Source organism: Notamacropus eugenii, chromosome 6, assembly GCF_028372415.1.
Source record: "Notamacropus eugenii isolate mMacEug1 chromosome 6, mMacEug1.pri_v2, whole genome shotgun sequence".
NCBI classification, from domain to species: Eukaryota; Metazoa; Chordata; class Mammalia; order Diprotodontia; family Macropodidae; genus Notamacropus; species Notamacropus eugenii.
The window spans coordinates 199,771,308-199,784,940 of record NC_092877.1 but is presented as its reverse complement, the minus strand read 5'-3'; the positions used below and the strand labels follow the sequence as shown (position 1 = coordinate 199,784,940).

General features: G+C 36.4%; 1 long non-coding RNA gene across 3 annotated transcripts in view; it reads left to right on the top strand.

Moving 5' to 3' along the window:
- Positions 1–12,450, top strand: part of LOC140512579 (uncharacterized) — a 56,243-nt gene extending 43,793 nt beyond the window's left edge. For all 3 annotated transcript variants that reach the window (XR_011969842.1, XR_011969841.1, XR_011969843.1), the window contains exon 4: positions 4,495–12,450. This is a non-coding gene — a long non-coding RNA (uncharacterized lncRNA). The remainder of the gene's footprint in view (positions 1–4,494) is intronic.
- Positions 12,451–13,633: the final 1,183 nt, after the last annotated feature.

Genomic DNA, 13,633 nt, shown 5'->3' with positions numbered 1-13,633 from the left:
CATCTATATGACGACCCCTTTTTTTTAACAATAAGGACACAGAGGCCTGGGGATGTTATATTACTTGCCTTAGGTTACATGGGTAGTATTGGCAAGCTCCAGGTCCTCATATTCCTGATCCATGCTACTTCTCTGAATAGTATTTTTTTGATTATTAAAGTAGATTATTAAAGTAAATAATTAACATTATTATTATTATTAAGTAAAATATTACTTATTAAAGTAGAGCAAAGATAATTGAAACTCTTAGAAAGCTTCTGCAACTAATTTTAGCCTCATTTTTAAACTCTTTTTTCCCCTTTTAAAAAATTAATTTAATTTATTTTTTGTTATATTTTAAGTTCTGAGCTGTTTTCCTCTCTCCCAACCCCAACTGGAGAAGGTCACCATTTGACTCAGATTAATGTGTATAAATATATATACACACATAGACACATACATACATATATACACACATACATATATGACCATACTCTGCATCCTTCTTTTTTATCGGTTTTGAATTTATTGAGTTGTCACTACTGAGAAACATTTTTACATTCCTTATTCAATTTGCAACTATACCTTGTCCCAGCTGTAAAGACAGGGAGAATGTATTGGGTGAGGGGAGAAATAAGAATTTAAGGTCTAAGCAGGCAATGCCGTAAGTCTTCATGCATTTATCAGTTCTTTCTCTGGAGATGGAGAGCATCTTCCTTCATAGTTCCTTTGTAGTTGATTTGAGTATTTGTAACACTCACAATAACTTAGTAATTCATGGGTTACCAAATACGATGTTGTCTTGGTTTTGTTCATTTCACTTTTCATTATTTCATGAAAGTCTTTCATGTTTTTCTAAAATCATCCTGCTCATCATTTCTTGCCACATTCTTTTTTCCCAAATCTTTTCACTAAATTCATATAACCATAGGATCATACCATTATAGATTTGGAGCTGGGAGAGACTTTCATTGTTCATAAATAGCAAACTTGACCTATCTCAGATTCACATTGTCTCTCACCCCTTTGGTGATGATTCGAGAAAGTAATGAAACAATCAAAAGGTAATGAGTAGGGAAGCAAGGATCCTGGATGACTGGGAGTTGAGTATGTGTTGATTAAAAGCCTCACAGAAAAAAATCAAATTGTTATGGAACAGGTTGGTAACAACAGAGAAACCAAAAGGGCCAATTTGCCCAATAAATCTCAATGCAAAAGATTATTTTATTTTGGAGAGAAAGCAGGCCACTATGTTTCCTTTTTCCTGTTATTAATGAATTAGGATGCACAAAAACTCAGTAGGAAATTACTCAGGACTCAAAAGAATCATTTTGATCTGCTTTCCTAGTCAGTCATTTCCATTTTGTAGAACTAGCATTTCTGTTGAACTGTATTACAGAAAAATGGGCCTTGCTATATTTTTATGTGTCAATGGGTTCTGGCTATACAGTGGAGCCATTCATTTTGTGTGGCCCATTTATTGCAAGGGCTTTCTAAATTTGGCCTTAATTATTTTTCCCTTTGCAAAAATATTTCACGGAATCTTTTTGAGCCCTGCCTGCTTCCTCCTTGCCCCTTAAAACAGAAGCCAGGAGTGTTATTTTTGTTCACTTCTAATTAAAATAATTGCTTGGTTCTTTTAAACTGGGTTCTTGCAAGTCATTAGTTTAATACATGGATAGATGCCAGGGGGTGTTTGAAAAACAAAATGAAAAGTAATCATGTAGTGTCACAGGAAAAAGATTCCATGGTGCTGGGGTACACTAATTCCTTTCAACCAGTATTTCCTAAGGGCTCTTTAGTAAACCAGGAGCCCATATTCTGTGAGGGGATTGGCATGAGTGGTCATAGTAAAAAAAAAGATTATCCCAATTTAATGGATTGAGATGTTCTGCTAACTTATTGCTATTGAAATGGTAGAGAAAGAACAAGGATACACCAGCCTTTGACTTCAATCGTCTTAGCTTCACTTCTTTTTAAAGGAAACTATGGTCAGGAAGCGGATACAACTGATTTTCCATTCAACCTGAATGTTGTGTGGTGGAGTAGCCAGAAGGCAGAAGGGTAGAAGAAAAGCATAGGATCTACTCTATCTAAATCATTTACTTAACAAGTATTTATTCAGTGGCTACTATGATCAGGTTATACTTTATTAGTCAATCAATCAAAAAGGATTTACTAATCACCTCTATGCAGGTGTTGGGGATACAAATACAGCCAAAAAATAGACGATTGAGAGCTCATTGTATACAAATAGCACGAGATCCTTTGGACCTCTAATATTGCTGTGGAACAATTTATTCAATTATGACAAAATAGTAAAGACAAACTACACTGAGAGACTTAAGAACTAGTCACCATAATGACTAACTGTGATTCCAGATGATCAGTGGTGAAGTTTTCTACTAGCCAACTCTTGACAGACAGGTGATGAACTGAGGGTATGGACTGAGACAAATATTTTTTGGATATGGCTGATGTGGGAATTTATTTTTCCTGACTATGCATATTTGTTATAAGGATTTTGTTTTTCTGATAGAGAGGGTGGGAGGGGGAGAAAATTGCTTTTTGATAATTGAAAAAAATTAAATTTTAAATTAAAATCATGACAGTATTTCACCTTTATACAGAACTTTTCTTGCAAGAACTCTATGAGGTAGATATTGTGGTACAATTAGGCACGTACGCAAAGGGCTTTGTTTTCCATAATACTTTGGGTCCCAGAAAGATTCATTTATATGGAAAATACCTAGGTTGTGATTTAGATATAGAAAAACACATGATGAGTATGCCTGCCTTGATATGTTTTGCATATTACTATTTGATTTTATTGATGAAGACTCTCTCCTAAATTCCTATTCTGATACTTCATCATGGTAGGAAGGTGACAACGGGTTTTTAGGGGCTATGTTAGCAGAGCATCATGTATGATAGTTCCTTTAAAACCTGAAGGGCTTGGAGTAATGGGTTCAGTCATATATTGTTTGTCCATTATCTGGGGGCCAGCCTCACTGGAAAATATCATCCTCAGTTTAGCTGCAGAATGATGATTTTTTTTGTCAACAGAAACTTATAGACACTATTTACTAAGATCTAAAGAACTCGTGTGGGAGAAGACCCGTATTAAGGAAATAATGAGTTATGGAAGCATGAAAGTATAGTGAATACAAAGTTCAATGACTTGTCAAAGGTTACACAGCTTGTAAATGTTGGGGTATAGTTTCCAACCCAATTTTCCTAACTCTAAGATGATAACTACACTGTTCTATTGGCTTTGGATATAATCTCAAAGTTGATATATTCAATTCAAGAGCTTATCGAGTACCTTCTTCATGCCCAACACTGAGTTTCTCATCCTGTTTTTGTCATTACTTTTCAGTGTGATCTTGGAACAAGTCTCTTAACCCTTCTGGATTTTAGTAGCTTTATTTGGACTAGAATGTTTGACTATATTAAAGACCTCACATCTATACCTGATAGGTTTTGCAGGCCCCTAGTTAGTAGCCTCATACCCTACTAGTACCCTGGTATCCCAGTGTGCTACTGTTCAACTTTGTTGTTCAGTCATTTCAGTTATGTCTGACTCTTTATGACCCCATCTGGGGTTTTCATGGCAACAATACCAGAATGTTTTGCCATTTCATTCTCCAGCTCATTTTAAAGATGAAGAAACTGAGACAAATAGGCTTAAGTGACTTGCCTAGGATCACACAGCTAATTAGTGTTTGAAGCCAGGTTTGAACTCAGGTCTTTCTGACTCTAGGCCCCATGCTCTAGCCAATGTGCTCTCTAGCTGCCCTTTGTGCACTGTAATTAAAACACAATTGTAAAGAGAAATAGAGATTTAGACAGTAGTGGTACAAATGAATTCAGAGAGAGATGGCATGGGATTCAAATCCTACCTCTGACACGCGCTAGCTGTGAGACTTCACAAATTCCTACCTCTCAGTATTCTAGGCAGTTATCTTACCCTTTAGATCACAGACAACATACAGATTGTGTCAATGCAGAGAGTTCTTCCACCATCATGTTCATGCACCAAGAGAAACTACCATTTTGGACCAACAAAAAAAAGTAGAGGTGCATGAGTGTCATCACAATTAAATTATTAATTTTAGTTTGAGGTTATTGTGATGTATCTGAAAATCCTGGGAGTTGAAAGTAAAATGTAGCAAAACACTGTAGGGATTCCTTTATAAATATTTATCTAATTAACCAACAATGGTTGGACCTGATATGAATTTTTGCCAACAATTTAAAAAATGTACATTATCATTGTACTTAAATTAGATTCATGGAATAATTTAATCTACCCTATTTGAAAGGATTGTTTGCATTTTCTCCCTGCCTCCTTTAAAATATTTGTGTTCACCCTAGTCATTAGTAGGTGACAAGATACCTTGAATATTCTTACCCAAGTCATACCCCTTGCCCATACCACAGCCAAAGATTTTCTGTTAGTATTTGCTCTCTATTAAGGGCAACTTTCATTACATGCTTGTTTCCTCTGTGCAGGTTCTCCCTTGAATGTGGAAAGAGAAGGATTCTCTGAAACATTTGACCAAGATGGGACCCAAACCAACACCCTTAGCAACTGGACTTGCCATACGGAAGACTACCTTACTAGAATCTCCCATTTCATCTTGTCTCCCATACCAGTCCCAAGAGGCAGATCAGCAGGATGACCTCCATTTATAAGTTGGAGGGATTTCTCTCAGCACCCTATCCTACCAAGAGTCACTGTTGGAACATGAAGACTTTCCTATCTACACATGCAATCAGTCTACTCATCCATGCTGTCTTCTGATGTTTCTGAAACTTTGCTGTTTTAAGAAATGCAATTTGGTTCACTGAACAAAAAGTGTAATCATACTAACACTTAGACAGCACTTTTCCTCTATAAGGAATTTAAAAACATTACCTAATTCATTTAACTTTCCTATAAAGGGATCAGTTTTTGATTGCTGTTTGCCACAAAGTATTCTGGAAGTTCCTTCTTTGAGCACATTATTCTTTTAGCAGGTGTTCAATTGAAAACCATTGCCGCATTTGTTTTTTCCCCCTTTTTTAATGGGGAAAATGTATCTTTCCAACACACACTGTCAAATCCCATTGTGTTGCTTTGTTTTTCGTTGCCATCGTATGTACTTCCAAGTGGAAGCAGGAAGGAGATATTCCACCTGGTTTCCCTAATACCTTGGTAGTAAACTAGGCCACTTTGAAAACTGCTTGGTTTCTCTGGGGACATTAGGCTATCATGAGGAAACATTTGCCTATTTAACAACACCCTAAAGGCTTAAAGAAATTGAGGCAGATTCCAAAGGTACAAAATTAATGATGGATAAACTATTCTATTTAGAGTACAGAAATGTCCAGTATTTGGTGGGGGGGAGCATCAGTGATAATCCCAAGGAAAAATAAGTATACGCTATAAGATTATGAAAAAATTGCTTTCTTGAGAATCAGAAAATTTAGTTTGTAATCTTGAGTGCAATTAACTCATGAGACCTTGGACATTCTTTTTGACCTTCATTTTCTTTATTTGTTAAATAAGTGAATTGTACAGTGAGCAGGTTGCACATGTGTTTTATGTAAATCATGTAGGAATGCTTTAGTGTAGGTTTAAATGGAGGCATAAGGATGACTACATTTTCTGTATACCTACATTATGCTCCATTACAGAAATATTGTTAAATAGTGGAAAATCTACCACATTTGAAGTTTGATCATCTGGGTTTGAGTTAACATTCTCAAAATCTACTAGGTGGATGACCATAGTGTAGCGCCAAGGTAGTACACTATGGCAGCCATGAATATGCTGGTGAAATTCTGAATCATGAAATACACCAGAAACTTCACATGGAAGAAGACAGATCCAAAACATTTATTCAAACACCAGAAAGCCAAATCCATCATAGCAACAAAGAAAACCGTCATAGTAACCAGGAAGTCTATACACATTATCAGGCCTTCCCATAAACAGGCTTCTCTAAGCAAAATCACAAACGATCTCTCTCACTCATGCTAGTTAGCTGCCTTTCCCAGATCTGATTGATCTCTGACTAACTTCCTCTAAAGCTCTGCCTCTTCCCATTCCACCCTTCCTGTTCTACCCCTTCCTTTTTCCATATGCCTTGACTCATGTGACTGAGGTTTCCATATGACTTAAGCAGGTCACATGGGCCTATTAATGGATGGGAAAGATTTTCCTTCTAAGAAGCAAAATTACATTAACATTAAGCAAAAATGTATTATTAGTACACATAGTTAAATCACTAATGTAAAGCCTCAACTTTCCCTTATGTGAAATGGGAGTAATAAATGCTTTGTAAATTTGAAGTTTTATTATCAATAAGTAATGTACTATGTGAAGTCAGGTTCTCAGGTTTTAGCTATTTCTGGAGGTCTGGCCAAGGTGAAAGTCATTTTAAATGAGCAGAGCTGCTCCAGTGCTCACGCTGGCATCCTCAGGGGGTGCCATGCTATACCTGATGCATTACCCTCTCTAACAATGGCTTTTAGAACAACCCCATTGAATGCCTGAGTGATTCTCTCTTGCCCAAGACTTAAGTGGAGATTCCAGAGAGCATAGGAGAGGCTTTTATCCCTCTGAAGCCTGATAGAATATTTTTTGGAACCTCACAAAGATGTAAAGAGAACTGGGCAAATTTTTTTGGCTTTAAAATGGTTATAATTAAACCCAGTCATTCACATATTTCAAATGCATTAAGTTTGTGAGGAAGCAAAGCAGGAGTCCTTTTCTATTAAGCTTCTAACTTCCCTGGCCTTGGTTAAGCATCTCTCACTGTACAGAAAAGACCAAATACATGTCTCCCTGTGGGGAATGCATCTTCACAGCACAGCTCTGGATTCTAGAGAAAATAATTAGATTGCTAGTCACAGACTTAACAATTCACTTCAGGCAATCAGATGCAGTGAACAACAACCACCACCTCTTTGGTGTTAAATTAGATGGTGGTAATAATTGAAAGTCCCTGCCTTTTGATTAGAATTTCATTGGTTTGGAGAAATATAATTTTTATCTCTTCCTTTGACATCCATTTCTTGTGGTATTCTTTCAATTATGAAATAAACAAACATCAACTTTCATATGTAAAGAATAAAAAAAGATTGTATAGGAAACTGTACTTCCGTTAGGCAGTTTTAAAAAGTACGTGTTAAACTTAATAAGGTATAAGCAAAAATACCCTGCGTGTCTGTGATCCCTTCTAAACTTTCCTGTGCTCTATTCTGCATTTTTTTAGTGATTCATCCTTTTCTTATTCTATTTTTGTATCACTTTCACCACCCTCTTCTCTCTCTCCCCAAGACAGATTCTCTTATGATGAAGAGTCAAGAAAAACAAATCAACCCATTGGTCATGTCTGAAAATGTCCCATATGTCTCATTCTGTAGCTCTTTGTCAAGAAGTGCGAAACATTTCTCCATTATCAGTCTTCTGGAGTCATAATTGGTCATTGCATTGATCAGACTCCTGACAGCTCTCTTTAATAATACTTGCTAGAATTATATAGATTTTGAGGTTTGCAAAGCACTCTGTAAATATTATCTCATTTTATCTTCACAATAACCCTAGGAGGTGCGTGTTATTATTATCTCTATTTTACAGATGAAGAACCTGAGACAACTGAGGCAGGCAGAGGTTAAATGACTTGCCCAGGGTCTCACAGCCAGTAAGTGTTTGAGGCACGATTTAAATTTGGCTTTTCCTAACTCCATCTCCAGGACTCCATCTTCTCTACTACCTAGCTCCTTCTATCTTCATGATGATTTCAGCTACCTGTAGCTTCATCTAGTCACATTAGATGATGCCTAATTCTTGTGACTCCTTCCTGCCAGGGATTTGGCTAATCTGGCCATTGATATAGAGCATCACAGCTTTTGACAGTGAATTGAGAATCCTCAAAATGTTTTTAATGTTTACCACTTATTTACCTCTATTACTCAGTTTAAACTTTAGTAAGACAAACTTTCATAATTTCAGGTCCAGTCCTTCATCCCTTTCCCATGAAATATTCTCAGTGAAAAGCCATTTGTCTCATTTTGCTCTGAGCTCTCTAATGGTTGGGAGAGATGCACTCTACGGTCCTGAGCTCTGATGAGGTCTTTAGCTTCATCCATTGTTCTAAAGCCATGTTTTCAAGAGATTAGAATCGATGCAGTATCCTGGGCTGATGTTACTTTCTACTGCTTTGCCTATATTTTCATAAAGTCTTTGTTTTCTGACAGGATACCCAGTCACCCAAACCATCAAAAACAAATTTATATGTCTAATAGTAAGAGGAGGCTCCTATGGCAATTTTTTGGGGAGAATATTGCTATAACTTCTTATGTTGAGAGTAAAAGTATTAGAGTTGATATCAGAATAAAAATTGCTTAAAAAAAAACCAGGTTGGATATTCTTTTTACTACTTACTTCACTGACACATAGATTTAAATGGTACATCAGAACACATGTTACATGGAAGCCAAAAAGGAGGAAGAAACTGTTGATTTATTAATATTTTTCACTTGACTGAAAAGACTGAAAAAGATAAAGTGAGAATTTCCTTTTTTTTTTTTGGTAGTAGGAATCTGTTCCCTGAAATTTTCACTCCAAAATAAGAATCTGAAGAAATCATGTCAATATCTGGGTCCTTGTCTATTGCCACCCTCAGTAATCTTCATTTCCCTTTTCACTTGCAAAAGGGCAGGAACTTACTCAGTTACACAGAGTTAGTGGCAACATTAATTGCAATTTGGATCTTTTAATATCTCTCCCTTCTTTCAGAACTTTTTGGTTTCTGAAAATAGAGCTTTAGAGAAAATGAGTGCTTTAAGTAGGTGAAGGGAGAGAGGAAGAGAGGGAGAGAGCAAAAGAGAGACAGAAATAGAGAAAGACAGGAAGAAGTTTTTATGCTTGGGATTTCCTTTCCTTTCAGATTTTACATTTGGGGATAACTAAGTTTCTTTGCTTCGTGGGAAGAAGGGCCATATAGATGTTTCAGGCACAGCTCATTACTCTGCTAATCTCTTCATAGGGCTAAAGAATCATTGGATACTTGGGATCCTTGATCCTCCAATCCAGGAAAGGTAGGAAGGCGGATATAAAAAAATGGAATGAGAGGCACCTGGGCAAAGGTGGAGGAATAAACATTAACTAAATTAGTCTTCTTTTTGTCTGAACCAAGATAGCCCATGCTGCTCCTCCAGTTTAATAATAATCCACTATGTTAAAGAGGTTCGAGGTATCAAACGGGTTCCAGAATTAAGTATGTTGTTTTATAAATTGAATTGGAGATGTGATCCCATTAGGAATGCCTTATAGTTCCAGTTAATTTGAACAAGCACTACATAAACTCTTGATTCCAGTGAACATATGAGAAATTTATGTCTACAGATTTTGTAGATATTGCATAACTTAACGATTTAGACACCTTGAAGGCAGGGAGAGTGTCTTTTATTGTTAACCATTCTGTGTTTACTGTTCTCCGCATCTAGTGAAGTGCATGATGGAGGAGAACTGAATTAATATGAATTGAATGGAATATTGACTAATCAGGAATCCAGATAAAAATACGGCAATCGTTCTGCTCCAGGGACTTCACGTCCCTGGGCCTCAGTTTCTTTATCTATAAAAAGATTGGGTTGGACTAAATAAACTCCAAATAAACTCCAAGGTCCACCCCAGTTCTAATTCTAAAATTTTAAGATTCTACTGAAGACCCAGAGCTCAGTGGGTCATTGAGCTCTGTAATAGAGGACTCCGATTTTAACCATACCAGTAACCTGCTGCTTCTGAGAATTTTCAAACAATGCAACACGGGAAGCATCTGGTCAAGGTATGCAATGGGGGAAACAGCCACTGAAGCCTGAAGCCCTGAAGTAAGGGATTTGATTACTCTTATCATGATCTTAGCTTCCATCCATACAAATGCTATTAGTTATATAATTAGATAATGTCATTACCTGTCATCAAATCCAGACAGCACAGTCTCTGAAACCTCCTGTGGCAGTAAATTCCACAGGTTGACAACACATTGCTGAAAACTGAGTTGCTTTCATGATTTTCAATAATTCCGGTGATTGTCTTCTGGTTCTTAGATTGTGATGCTAAAAAGTTTGAAGAAACAAATCACTTTTGGGTAGCTCTCCATTTAAAACAATATGTTTCTCCCTTGGTTAATTCTTCCTAACCTTTCTTCTCTCTGTGTTAAAAACATTTTCTTGGCCAAACTTTTCATCTCCCTTTATTTTCCTGTTTATTGGTTATCTTATAGGTTATGGGATCACAGGAAGGAAAAAATAAACATCTATATAGCACCTCCTGTATGCCAGGCACTGTACTAAGTGTTTTTGCAATTATCTCAGTTGATCCTCACAACAACTCTTCAAGATAGGTCCTGTTGTTATCCCAATTTTTTAGTTGAGGAAACTGAGGCAGAGGTTAAGTGACTTACCCCAAGTCACACATCAGCTTTGAAGCTAGATTTAAGCTCCAGTATTCCTGACTCCAGCCGTGATGCTTTCTATCTGCTTCACCACCAGCTGCCTCTAAATCATAGTTCAGAAATCTGTGACTGGAAGGGATTTAAGTAGTCATCAACATCCAGTCTCTTATTTTTAAAGATGAGGAATCTGAGGCCAGGAGAAGTTAAGTGACTCACATAAGATCACAAAGATAGTATGTGACAAAGCTTGTGTGATTTGAACTCAGGTCTTCTAAATCCAGAGTCAGTGTTCCTTCAAACAACAACCACCACCAAAATAATAACCATGATAGGTAAGCATTTATATAATGCTCTAAGGTTTGCAGAGCACATTAGAAAAATCGCATTTTATTCTCACAACAACCCTGTCAAGTAGCTTCTGTAACTATCCTGATTTTGTAGGTGAGGAAATGAAGGCAAATAGAGGTTAAGTGATTTGCCCAGGATCACACAGTTAGTAGGTATCTGAGGATGAATTTGAACTCAAGACTTGCTGACTCCAAGGCTCTAACCTAATCAACAGTGTCTACTCAGATACACTGACTAAAATGGGATTTTGATAGAAGGTGACATCCTCCACTTTGGTCATAGTGTTGACACTTTTTGTATACTTGTCCAGGTCTGTGATGACTGGGAGAGAGTGAAGAGACTCCCTCTACCAATGGAGCCTGGCATCTGTTCTGCAATTTATAGTCTCAGAGTTTGCCTGGGGTGGGGGAGTAAGTGACTTCCTAAAGGTGATGTAGCCAGGAAGCATTAAAGGGGGAAATTGAACCCTGGTCTCTGAAATTGGATTTCTGTCTACTATTCTATGGCGTTTTTCAACTGTTTCTAATTTAAGCTTCAAACAAATGCCATGTATATTCCACTTCTTACTTGTTGAATGCTAAGCAGGAATATAGCTGACTTGTTAATATCATTTCTTTGAGTTCCCTTTGGTTTGTTTGTTTTTTTTTTCTGGTTAACTTAGGCTTCTATAGCATTGTGTTTAATCTGGTAGAGGGGTTCCCCAGGGATCCCAGGTCTCACTGATGTATCTTACAATTTGACATCAGAAGCAGAATGGTAGTAGAATGAGCACTCAAATCTTTTTTTTTTTAATGTTTTTTTGTTGTCTATATCAGAATAATTTCCTAACAGAGCATTCTCCCCTTGAACCTTTCTTTGTAATAAGGAAAAACTGTGAAGCAAGATAACTGGATTTGACCGTGTATACATTGTTCTGTTCCAATAGCTCTCCACCTATTCACTGGGAGGAAGGTAGTATGTGCTGCAGATGACAGCATGGAGTTGTTATATGTTACTACCAAGTTACATGTCACTCCTCCTTAGCCTGCCAATTGACTCATTGCTATATATTTAATTGTATCCTCCTGAGCTCTATAGCTATCTAGGCGTATGTTGTAATAATTTATTTCTCATTAATTAACTTGTAATCTCTTTCTCATCAGGCTATTAATTAGGTATAACCTTCATTCTAGTTAATTAAATATTAATTACTTAATGTAATGAAGAAAGCTCATTTCCCAATAGTATTTTCATTTTCTGTATTTAAACAAATATTAATGGAATTAATAATAAACATAGATACAATATAACTATTTGCAATACTTTGGCTGTGGCCAATGCCAATCTGGGTCACTTCAAATCCTCAACATATCTGTACATGATTCTTCTTACCTTATTTAGAAATAGTCTCAAATTATTCAATTCATTCCAGATAATGATTAAAGTTTCTTTAAGCTTCTTATTAATATTTTTCTTCAGGATTAGTGCTGCGTCTTTTTGTCTTCTCTGCAATAAGCATAAGAAATAATCTTTTATTTTCTGTCAAGTTTTTCATGTTTTTTTCCTTTGCATTAAAATAATGTTTCTTTGTAATGTCTGGTGAAGCAGTTTCAACAAAGAATCTTCCCCTCACTTTCTGTCCTCTGCAGAAATTCTCCCTGAATCATCAATAAAATACACATTTTCTCTCTAAGTCTGTATCAAGAAATATTTCACATTAATCCATTTTGTCAGCAACTTTTCATATATCCCCCAGACCAAAAATAAAACACCTTCTCCATGAAACCTTTGGGACATCAAGAAAATTTTCTCGACTAACTTTGCAAAATGCTGACAGTTTTTCTCATCATTCTGTGTGAACTCTTTCTGACTCATAATCTTTAATAGCTACAGTTTCTTTAGCCACTCTCTAAGACAGATATTTGAAGGTGAATGTGTTTGTTTCACATTAAGAATACTCTTAATTAATTTATGTTAAACCACATTTTAGTGTAAATTAAAAAAAACACTGCTGTTATTGTGTTTATGTTTCTTCTGTTTCTCCTTCTTTGCTTTGCATCAGTTCCTGCAAGTCCTCCTATGTTTCTCCAAATTCCTCACATTAGTTATCTCTAAGTATACTAAGTATTCTGTTCCTTTCATACACCACAATTTATTTTGCTGTTTACAGTTGTTTGGCATTCACTTCATTTCTAGTTAGTACCATGACTTTTTGCCCAGATGAGTGTTTACAGCTTTGCATTTCATCTACCATCAGGCTATGGTTGTTCTCCAATGATCTCAGATTTAATTGGTTCATCTCACATCGCACTATGAAAAGCAATGTGATATAGTGTAAAAGCATTCAATTTTGAGTCTGGGTTTGAGTCTCAGCCCAGCCACTAACTGGTTTTGTGATCTTGTTAAAAGGATATATTATTCCCTCTGAGCTTCAATGTTCACAGCTGTAAAATGGGACATGCATGCTTGTAGGACCTACTTCATGGAGTTGTTATGAGGATCAAATGATATATGTAAAATGCTATTTAAAAGTCAGCATTTAAAATGAATATTTGATTGACTGGAAAGTTAGATTCTCAGATCTCAGACAATGACCATGGCTTATACTTATTTAAAATTGTACTGGGAACGAAATAGGTATTGAAGTAAATAAATGATGAGTTGATGAGTTGATGAGTTGACTGGAAAGCTTAGCACAATGATGACCCAGGTCTGCTTTGTAACCTTCCAGGGTTTATCTAGTTTGGGACAAATCTTTCAAAACAAATGTAGCAGGGACTAAAATTTTTCTTCTTCCCCAAAATTAGAAGCTGGCTCTGAGTCTCTCAATCCTCCATAGATTTTTTTTTATGAACCAACCCCCTGGTAATTTAAAT